Source organism: Branchiostoma lanceolatum, chromosome 3, assembly GCF_035083965.1.
Source record: "Branchiostoma lanceolatum isolate klBraLanc5 chromosome 3, klBraLanc5.hap2, whole genome shotgun sequence".
NCBI lineage: Eukaryota > Metazoa > Chordata > Leptocardii > Amphioxiformes > Branchiostomatidae > Branchiostoma > Branchiostoma lanceolatum.
The window spans coordinates 22098903-22111342 of record NC_089724.1 but is presented as its reverse complement, the minus strand read 5'-3'; positions in this window follow the sequence as shown (position 1 = coordinate 22111342).

Here is a 12440-nt window from a genome sequence, read left to right as displayed (position 1 = left end):
TTTATTCACTTGTCTTCAAGACTGTGTTCGTTTGATATGGATAACTTTGGCTTGATGTTGTATCATTATAACTTTAGTAACGAAACTTCAGTTGATACAAATAGGGTCCGGCCACTATATTAGAAGGATGGTGGGGATGGGGAGAGTAATATATCTCCAGGTCAATAGTTTTTTATTACTATTACTTTTACTTATGTTGTCGGTATCCATTACAGATCTCGTCACGATGACGTTGATTTTAGGCAAATACTGTCTAATTCTGGCTGTAGAAGACTTAAAATTTGGAATAACATCAACTTGGTTGCTGAGCGGCTGAGTCGATATTCAATCTTATAAGAGATTTTCGGTCAAAGACAATTTACATTCTATTCCGGCAATATTGTGGGTACACATTCATATCCCCGTGTATTTCTCGCCTTGTCTATCGCAAGAACATGCCGATTAGTGATGTAATCATAATCTATGGCTTTTTAACGTATTATATGTACACTACAAAATCAATTAGGTCCAACATAAGATGGGTCCTGTCCGAGACAACCTCTCCCACCCAGTGCATGTCTCTGCGGGACTATCCCTGTTTGGCTCATGCCACGGTGTTCCAGCACGTTTCTTCATCAACGCGTGGATACGTGAGGGAGTGTAATTATCACAATCTCGTGATCACATCGTAGTAGTCTCTTGTAGTGCTTCGCCAAACAAAACATAAAAGGGAGGCGCCGCCATCTTGACTCCCTGAGGATGACGGGAAAGAACGCTTTGAACGCTGATATCATTGAGACAGGCGCTAATTGGAAGACGGCTCCTGTAGGGAATCACCAAGATTGTTTTTACCGTATGAGGTTCACCTTTTAGAGATGTGAGGATGCATCCAGTTGGGAAAAGTGAAAATATGACACGAAATAGAATATTTAGAAAGCTAACGTTAAATAGAATCGATGAAAAATATTGCATTCACTTTGTAGGTTGGTATGTGGTTTTTAGAGTGCCAATATATAGGAAACATTGAATTGCTTAAATCCGTTTTTAAACTTGTTTGTAGAAAGTTGTTCACCTTATAGTGCCTAGTGGCACATAGGTTTCCTCGCTATTTCTGTAGCAGGGTAGTTTTACAGGGAGGGGTTGCTAGAACGTCCCCTTTTGACGTGCTAGAGGCACCTCTTCGAACACTGACACTCCCCCATTATCTTACTCCCCTTCTGAAAAACGGGTGCAGTCGGGAGATGCCCTTCCCAGGATTTGAATTTGGGTCTCCCAGTTACCAACTAATTGGAATCAGTAGCTCAACTGTAAGGTTGTTACCAATTGAGCCACCAATTTCTAGTCTCTCTATTCTATTCTAGATCTGTTCTAACTTATTTTATATATTTAGTGGTAGTAATCTAGATCCTATATGTTTCTTATTCTGCTTCTCCATGGTCCAAAACGTTCAATTGCTTCGAATCGATTAGTCAGCAATCAAACTATGGCAGTATGCAATTACGTATAAGCATCGTTTATTATCTCAAGCAAACCGCATATTTTAGATACAGGGGAATGGCTACATAAGGATGATTATTTTTGTGCCTTAAGTGAGTCCAAGCCAAGGGTACGTGATAACGTCAGATGCAGTAGGTTTCGACTTTCAGGTTGAGGGTTCAAACCATTTGGAGATTATATCGCGTTTTAGATGCATAATTTACATGTTCTTCTTTAAACTATACATTAATCTAGATCCAGTTTGAAACTTTCATTGGATTCTGCAATCTTTCGTTGGAGACAGTGATTGAAAGATAGGAGAGGTCAACCTTTTTATACCCCACTGGGTTTACAGTACGGTTACCGTGCACGTTCTCTGCCAAAGCCATTACATTCTCCCGGCATCATCATTACCCAGAGTGGGCAGGCCAGCCGCGGTTTTCCCACGAGAACTGCGCTGCTATTGAACGGGAGGCTCCGGGCAGCTGGTCCATTACACGTTTGAAGTCCAGCTCCAAAACCGCCATCGATCTGACAGCGAACTTGGGGGCACAGATATCAGCCCCCTGCTGCGGCCCGGGTACAGAACGCTTGCTCCTCATGCATGCTTGTCTATAATCATTGAAGATACGTTTACTCGGCTATCTTTCTAAAGATTTTTTTTCTGAAAGGTGCGACTAAAATGACGTAGGACATAATGAAATGGGCGCGATGCATGTAATGTACGAGGTAGCAGTAAACTTGTTGCCATGTATACATATATCTATATCATTGAATAAATGCAATATCATTTTCCCAATCATCAATCACCTTGCTTGGACGCATGTTCAGCAACTCTCCTAAATTTTCGGAACAAATTCTTCTTCTTCTTTTTTCATTAGAAGAAAACTGCCCCTTTTCCCCCAGGCATGACCAAAGGAGTTTTGAGTCCACGAATGGTGATTACACCCATCTTCATTCAAAAGTATTCATGTTTTGTATCTTTTAATACGGAGGCAACGTTCATTATCAAATGTTTGAACATAAAATACTGGCGCAATATATTGCTAACATTCTCCTTCTGATCTCCAATTTTCATCGCCATTGCTGGTGTAAGGAATGATGCAACAGAAATACGCTTCTTACACTTGTATCGAAAACGCCTGGGGGCGCTACTGAGTTATCTGCTTACTTCTCAGTGAATTCGAAGCACCTCAGAGTGAACTTTGTTCGGTACAATGATGTTCTGCGTGGGCCAAGTAATGGTGTTCGGCATCGCCTGCCAGCCGCATGTTCAAAATCTTTTAAAACCTTCGCCTCTAGACGGAAGGTCTGGAATGGGTTGGCTGGTGTGCGGCTGGTGTTCTGCGCGGTCGGCTAGTGTTCGTATTCAACATTCGACCTGGGCCGGCTGGTGTTCGGGAGCCATAGTCGGCTATATGTAACCTGGGCTTAAGCCCAGGTTACACATAGCCGAACATGGCTCCCGAACGCCAGACGACTCGGTTCGGCGATAGTTCGGGAGCAGTCTGACCAGAATTAAGCCACGCCTATCTTTGGCGCCGAACATGCGCCGAATCTGCCCCGAACATGCGCCGAACATGTCCCAACCATCTCCTAACCAATACACTGTTTACCCCCAACCAAGCCCCGAATGCTTTCTAACCTACTCCCAACCCTCCCGACCTCTAGCCGAATCTCTCCTGATTAATTCCCGACCGGTTGCTAACACTCTCACGAATTGAAATGGACATATTCAGCGACTTTCAAAAGAGGGGTCATTTTCATATTTGATCAAAACAATCCATTCTTCTATGTTGTTAACATCACCAAGAGATCGAATTCGGATCACGGTTAGCTTAAATACGGCTTTAGCTTTTTTCTTTGTTTTTGGTCGTGTGAAGGTCGGGGGTGATTCGTCCACGTTCTAGAAGTAGTCAGTTTGGTTGGGAATGAGTAAGCAGTAACTAGTTGGGAGTAAGTCAGCAGTGGTTCTGGCTCGGTTAAGGTTCTAATTTTACTGCTGACTTACTCCCGAACACAAGCCGAACACAAGCCGACCGCACCGAACACCAGCCGAACACCAGCCGACCCATTCCAGACCCTCCGTTCAGAGCCGAATGTTTTGAAATTTTCAAAACATTCGGCTGGCACAGCCGAACAGCAGCCGACTCAGCCGAAGGCCAGCCGACTCAGCCGAACACCAGCCGACCTAGCTCCCGAATCACTCCCGAAACACTCTAACCATGGTCGGGGGAGAGTCGGGAGGCCATGTTCGGCTATGTGTAACCTGGGCTTTAAATAATCGGTGGCTGCACATTCAGAGGAAAGCGCCAAATTTTGCCATCTGAAAAGAAACCGCTGGATGACCATCATCGACAAAACGGTAGGTGTCGTGATTACACCACAGTGCTGAATCCTGACAATGATGTAACTTGCCATAAAATTCCCATACTATCGCTATCGATCAACGAAATTGTCAATGGAGACCGCGTTGTTTTGTGACTCAAAATAATTTCAAACATATTGGCGGTATTGCGCCTTTTCACCGACTGTTATCAGCTCATTTGTATCACGTTTGCCGATCTTTAGCGAACTATTTGTACGTTTTAAGTCGACGATGTTTGGCAAATTTTCGTGCAGTTATCCGGCATTGGTGACGATAGGCCTTGCAGAAATGCGAAGTCACTATTATGACAATGGAGTGAATGGGAACCGGTTTGAGATTTTAGAATCCCGTGCAATTAACAGAAGCGTGCGTTCATCCGTTGTGCAATTAACTGGCTTCTGCAGTATTTTCTTCCGGTCAGGAAAACATTGCCGGTGCGTGTGTGAAGGGTATGATTGTTTTGTGTGTTTGCAGTCATCAGAAAATTGATGAATGACGGGGAACGACCGATCTCCAGTGCATAATGTTCTAAGAATTGAAGCTAACTGAAGGAATAGACAGTTGGTTCAAAACCTCTAACATATGTCCCCAGACGGTCCTCACGAGACTCTGCCAGGTAATGAACAATGGCGATACAAGTATGATAACTCAATGGATTTCATAATGATATTATGGTAGGGTCATACAACCTGCATATGGATGATCTTTATTTGGACAGACATTGTCTTGACAATATTGGGCTATTTGTACACGTCAAGCCAATTCTTACATCATATTACATTTCGTACATCAGAATAGTATCATTCTTAATCATATATCTATAATTCTATATCTATAGATATCTACATCTATCTATCTATATCATTGCTATCATCATGGTTTATACTTTTTTATTAGATTAATGTTCACACCTGGCTCATTCTGATGTTCTAATCCCGTAATAAAGGTGCAGACCTGCATGTTGGGGATCCGATGACATCACCCATAACGTGTCTCTGGGGGTGCAAAACTCCGTAACGACATGTGGAGAACGCTGTGTCTTACCATTCACCATGTAGAACCGTACCTCATATGTAGTCTAACAAAAATGCAAGTATGATTACGAGTCTTGTTGTACATCATACTAGTACACTGCAATCTATCCCTCTGGCTACAAAGGTGTATCTTATTGTGTATGTATGATGTATAATGAAAATAAACCAGTTTACATTCAGCTTAAATCTCTTCAAAACATATCCAGGATCACATTGGCATACAGTAATCCACGCAAGTCATCATCATTATTCCTATTTTATCAGAGATACCGCTGGTTATTTTGAGAGCCTCATATGTCAACTGGGAGACTTCACATGTACCAATTAGTATCAGGTTTCCTCTCAAGGCCATCCCCATCTACTGATAGTTAAGGATCCTAAAATAGGTAGAGGTGAATGGAAATGCAGATTTGTCCAAAACAATGTTGCTAGTTTGTCTTGCCCACAGGCAAAAATACGAACAACGTCATAGACATCCTGTTTAAAAAAAAGACCAAGCGAGTGAAGACATGACTACCCTATCGATCGCGAAGATGGCAACCCGAAAGTACATCCGGATTTGACATTTGATTGAATAGACATAGCACGTCTCTGCGTCGTTAAGATCTTCGAAGCTTCCAAGGTTTGATTTGAGTAGTCGGAAGGCTTTTTATAGACGATGCTTCTCCCCGCTAGGTACTGGATTTATACTTACAGATGGACGTCTTCCTGCTTCAACATCGAATGACAGACTATATTTAGACAAACATGGCTCAAAGTGCTTCATCAAATGTCTATCTCACTGAACATTATTCACTCCCGGTTATTTATCCTGTCACTGCCAGTATGAACGAGATGAAAATTTGTGGCTCTTGATGCATGGGTCCATTAGCGTGACGTTTTTGTTTGTTCCATGTTGAAAGAGAGGCCGTTCTCAAACCAGCCCGACCTGAGCATGCTTCAAATGCCGTTCTTTAGTCCCGGGGTCTGCTCTCTCCTGACCCCCGGTGAGCCGAGACCGTAAAGCTGATTCATCGAATCGTCTTGTTATTTGTGGGAAATTAACCTCGGGCATATCAAAGCACAAAGCTTGAAGAAGGGAAAGACGTATTCAGTATTTAAGATCAAACTAATTGACCCCAAAAAAATTAAAAACCGAAGGGATTTTGCTTCAATGCTAACAACACGCATTTAATGCAAATATCAGTCGACGGTAAAATCCACCGTGGCACCACTTTTTTCTGACTTCAACAGCTGTGTCCACAAAAAATACTCTTGTAGTACTAAGAAAAGCAGCCAGAGGGCCGATAATCCACTTTGACCTTCGTCTTCCCCAGACCTTCCCACCTACTGTACCTAATACCATTACAATGCATCCATAGCTGGCCAAAATATTAGGAAGCACAAACACAAACAGACAAGGCAAACAAACACAAAAACACACCAAAACAATACCTCCGTTTTCACAGATGTAAAAAGATAGTTTGTCGCATTCCATTGCATTTCGTACTCTCAACAACAGCTGTTCAAGTTATTGATGTCTGAAGAACTCTGTAGCCATGAATCTTAGCATTCAGCTCTAATTTCACCGGACCCCGCAATTCATTGCCCTGGTTCCTATTTCATCTGAGAGACAAGGACATTTGTTAAGGAGGATTGCTGGTACTATGTCAGAATTCTCAGATTCACATACACCCAGTGTGTAACAGTTTTCCTCTGCAAGGCCATCACCATCTACGTACATCTATGGATTTGATCATGACATTCGATTATCTAGACACAGCAGTGACGGCACGTCTCCGTCGTTAAGATCTTCCAGGATTATACTACCTCTGTACACAATGTCCTGGATTTTATTTAGTTTTTTGTTACTCATGTATGTCTAGCTTATGTATATTATTTGAATGTAAAATTTCTTTTTGAAATACCAATAAAGAAAAAAAAAGATCTTCCAGGGTTTGAATTGAGGAGTCGGGAGGCTTTTTACGGTCGATACTTCTCCCGCTGGGTACTGAATTTAAACTTACAGCAGGTATTCTTCCTGCTTCAACATCGACTGCCAGACTATATTTAGACACACATGGCTCGAATTCCGTCCTAAATGTCTACCTCACTGAACTTCATATTATTGACCCTGTCACTGCATGTATGAAAGAGGTGAGAAATTGTGGCTCCCGACGCCTGGGTCCATTAGAGCAACGTCTGTTTCTGAAGTTCCATCTTGAAAGAGAGGCCGTTCTCGGCCGTGTTCGCCCTCTGCCTGCTTCAAACATTTCTGCCCGTTCTGGCCCCCGGGGAACATAGATTTATCCAGTCCTCTTGTTATTTGTGCAAAGTTAACCTCGGCCATATCAAAGAACGGAGCTTAAAGGGGGGTACAGTATCATGCAGCCTAATGCTAGGGTCACATTTCCTAACCGGGACCCGGACGGGCTGTTTGCGGGATCGAAAAATCAATGTGTATGTCAATAAATTTGCACAAGCTATGCTCTTAAATAATTTTTGCTACGTTTTTTTGTTTTTGTTGTCTTTTATATCATACTTTTCGTTCCCAAAGACTGCCCGGCCGAGCCCCGGATTTGAAATGTGACCCTAGCATTACGTAGCATGACCTATTTACGTGCAGGAGCAGTTTACGTCCAGTTTGGGTCATGTCCACATGTCGCGGTGTATTATGCCAAAGCCTGTTCTCATGAGCAACAAAGAACGTCATAAGTATGATCCTTAGCCATCTCTCTCTTTTATACAAAACAATGAAAAAGGATTGCGTCCAGCGATATAACAGAATAAACTCCTGAACCAGTAACAACAAGTTGCACGGAAGCGTCATGCATGACGCATTTCATATGTAATTCGACACCGCTTACTTCATCACGTGTTTCTAACTTGCACTATAGCTAGTATATTTTAAAAATAGCTGACGTTAAACCTTTCTTTGATATTCAGACTATCCATGGTGATTCGAGGTTTGAAACTCTTGCCAGTTTTAGGAAGGTTTGATACAACTTAGCGACCCCCGCTCAGATGATACATTTTTGCACGGGACAACATCATGGAAATGCGTTTATCACGTGAACGCGACGTGCTGCTGATGTCGGGGAAATGATTCACAACACAAACATTGTTTTCTTCCATCGCGTCAGGCAAGCGGAGGGACAAAAATAGTGACTTTACTGTCATTTGCCTGTAGACTACTTTCGACTGTTACTGTGCATTTTTTTTCTGGTCTATGTTCTTCAAGCGCTAGAAGGGAAAAGACTGAAGTGGACGGTCATAGGTCATACATATGGACCCAGAAAACATAAGAACTGAAGCACTTTTATTTCAACAATGAGACAAGAGTTTGGAGACCGCATATACCACACCGTGAGATATTTGGGGCTTTTGTAAGTTTCTTTTTTTATATTGCCTCATTGATTATGCAATAAGGTTGCATAATGTAGCTCAATTGATGGTCTTCTCTACTACTCAAATTATGTATATTGTATGTGTCCATATGTGTCTAGATATAGTCTATCAGTCGATGTTGAAGCAGGAAGACGACCATTGTAGGTAGATTCAGTACCGAGCGGGGAGTAGTACCGTCCGTAAAAAGCCTTCCGACATGTTCACAATACTCATATCAAGTCTGACTCATATGAAACTGTAAAGACTGGCTATGTACAGACTGGTTAAAGACCTTCACAAATATGCATAAACACAGACAGACAGACGGACAGACAGACAGACAGAGACAGACACAGACACACACGGCTTTCCTCACTACATGGCCACCAAATGACATGTAAACATGGCCTGGGTACATGACTTCCGCTGTGGAGGTAAAATGTAGTGGTAGGAGAGGGATGGGCTATGATAGAGTTTGGCAGAGGCTATTGACAGGATGTCCTTACCGAAGAAACACATCCCTACCGAACTTCGATCACTGATACCACAAGTGAGCCATTTGAGCAGTACATCGAGAAGCTGTATAATAATTCATTCCAATACCTGCGTATCCTGTCAATAACAAAATTTTACACTATTGACAGAAGAATCCTGTCAATAGCTATGGCAATAGAGTTAAGTTCTGTACAGGAAAACTCCCACTGCACAAGCATGTGTGGTGGGGGTGGCTTGTGGTAACATTTCCTTGGGGGTATGTTTGCCCCGGAGCCGAGGAGCTGGTCTCTGTAGGCCCTGTAAACAACCTGGTATCCAGGCAACCACTGTACATAGATTCTTACATATTGTAAACTTACATTACATAAACCATGCTGTCCACAGCAACAAACGGTGTAACACCAAACTTTATGGAGACCCATGTATGATACGTATTCTCCCTTAGAAAAATTTCCGTGAACACATTGTCTGGAGCAGTCTAACAGTTTTAGAAGTGCAATTTCCGGTGCATCTACAGATAGAGGCGCTTTGTAACGAATGTGATCATGAATGGAACTCAGAGACCTTTACGACAGGAAGGATTTGCTGTGAAATGAAGTCTGGGATGTACCTATCAATCATTCTTTGTTTCCAGTGTATCGATCGAGATTCACAACGCGGTTGTTCTTGGGTAACGAGTAGGCTAGGAGGCAGGTGGAAAATTTCTGAAGATCAATAAAGATTTGAGGATCAAAGGCCGAGCCGATAATCCCTGTGCAGTGTACCCAGCCCGCAGTCTGCTGGAGCGCTGTCTGTTCCACCGGTCGAGTGTAACAGAGGATTACTTCTACCTAATTGACTGGACTTCTCATAGTTAACACAGGCTAGTGAACAGGAGCGAGATAAGAGGAGATCATCCCTGTGAACCACCAATTTCTACTCATTGAAACGCATCAAACGAGTGCTGTATCTGGCACAAAGGATATTTGGTACACGTGTAGTAAGATCTACTGATAATTATATCAGAGGTCAGTGTACCGTGGGTAATCGTGGCTTTGAACGTACTTCTTACAATCGTTTTAATCATCACATTTCACTTTTAGTACTTTCCTTTCATCACCTTTTGTCACCGAACGTCCCTGCAAGGCTTTTCATCTGAGACGCTGACTCTAGACAGAATTTGGGTGGCTTGTTGAAATCTGTATGTATCTACATGTTTAAGCTTTTCATCCATTTGTGAAGGGAGGAACCATAATTAGCGTTATGTATGATATTCTTCCTGTCAGTGACGTCATAAGTACATCCTAGACTTTTGCTTCAGCTGAGTCTGATGTCTTGCCATTGTATTCATCTAATACATACAGCATCATCATTACGTACCAAGACACCATAAATAGTTTGAAGCAAATGTTAATTTTACATATTCAACCAGCAAAAAAAAGAAAGTCCCGTTAAGTTAGATGGAGTTTGCCCCCCCCCTCCCATTGGACGCTGATGTCGGAGTGGGCCTGATCACACGCTTGCCTGGCAGCTGAAGTGGTCTGAAGAGGACCTCCTTTGGCGGCGCTTTGCTATCAGACCCGTCATTGACATCCGAAGATGGACGTTCAATGATTACTGTTGCAATAGCTGGCCTTTTATCATGCGAGTGTACATAGTACTTCTGACGCAACTCATACATCGCTGCAGCGAAAAGCTACATAGGAGCGCCTAAACAATGACAGCCTTGGCACGTTCTAGAGCACATTCAAAATCACCACAAGGGCTTATCAACCATATTTGTGAAAGTTTTGAATTATTTGTAATAAAGCAATATTCAGGTCACAGTAATGCTCAATGACCTGCAGTGGACCCTTCTCTCTGAAAGGAGGAGGAACGCCCGCCTCACCTTTTTCTATAAGCTAGTTAATAACCACATCAATATTAATACAGATAGTCTACTGAAACCAGCTCAGGGGCGCACCCGGGGAAGCCACACGCTCAAATTTCAACCTCTTTACGCCCGAACAGACTTACAAATATTCATACTTCCCCCGCACCATACCCGAGTGGAACGCCCTGCCTGGCGCGGTTGTTACGGCTCCCACCGTTGAGTCATTCCGCGCCAGGCTGGAGGCCTGCCCGCCTTAGCCTGGGACCTCCTCCCCCCCCTACTTTGCCCCTAGCGGGGTTATTTGGGGGTAGTTTAAGTTGAAGTTGAAGTTGAAATCTCTAAAATTATCGAAATAATGATTTGAATATTTTGAATATATTTAGATATTTTGGAAACATTTTGAAAGTGACTGTACAGCGAAATCTTTGTTCAGAATAGTTTTTAAATATCAATGTGCTTCGTTTTTGCTTGTATGAATTTGATTTTTTTTACAATTATTTTACAACAGTTTCCAAACAGTAAATTGGAGTTATTGTTTCCATAAAAGCAGGTGCTAATTTGACCCTACTGCTGGACACTGGTAGTTCGAGCTCTTTCGGGCATATCACCCTGTACATTACAGGGTGTGTGTGATTGCTTTATTCCCATCCAACTGACCCATCTAGAAACAAAATGCTGCTACCATTATCTAAAAAACTAGAGTCCGTTCCGAATCACCTCAAGGGTTGTTATTGTCATAATTTACAATACCACTCAACTCTCTGTAATCATTTGTCTATGACATCTGATTCATTTTTGAATGTCATTTCAATTTTCTAAATATGTCCCCGGGTTGTGTTCCATATGGCTCGATAGGCTCCTTCTTTTCATGAATCTATTAAGGTATAATTCGTGTTTGATTGAGCCTAGGCGTATTCACGTCTTCAAAACATTACAATCAGCGTTATCGTTCCATTGATATTAGATTCTACAGGCAGGTCTGGAAGTTTGATGTCGCTGATATTTGCTCGGGCGGGCATCATGTAACCGCAAGATGCGGAAATAACGTTCGTAAGACATCGTCCAAGGTTATTGCAGATGCAGGTGAATTTGAGCATTCGTTATCTAGATCTATCAAGTAAGTGAATGTGCGAGCAGATTGAACGGACCGTAGTTAGACCACGAATGCTGAAATAATTGCGTGAGTTAAGCTGATTCACATGGGAACTATGCACACCTTCACGTCAATTACATTTGCCGCCTCAGGTTCAACTCACCGGGCGAGTGTTAAGGTTAGACTGACGTCAGGGAAATCTGTGCGCCGTGAAAACTTGTACTGCAGGCCCTTGAGAGGCCGCTGGCTTTACAATTCAGATTCACTCCGATGCAGGGTGTTTAATGTATTTGGCGATTTACCGGTGGATCCAGGCGCTAATCCTACATTATTGCGGATCTGCTATAGCATCGTCCAATGTACCTATTTTGGGTTAAATTGCCTGAAATTTGCATTGAAGATTCATAAACGGTACATAATAGTACATGATATGTTAAGCTATACATATGACCTACATGGGATGTAATGTTGTCAAATATTCAAAAAAATGCAAACTATAGTGGTGCTTCAATGTGGCTTTTCCTGATCAAATTGGTTGTGAAATAGGCTTGTCTCAAAAACATGAGCTGCATCTGAATCATGTTGTTACCTGATGTCCCGAGAGATTGCTAAAGCATTGATATGTGATATTGCCTAATACGTCATTGGGTTTGAAATACCTGGTTGTCAAGCGCAAACTACGGTGTTGTATTATATACATCGTAAAAGCAATCAAAGGAACAAATTGTACGTAAATATCCAGAAATATTGATTTTGTTACAAAAAAAAATTATTTCA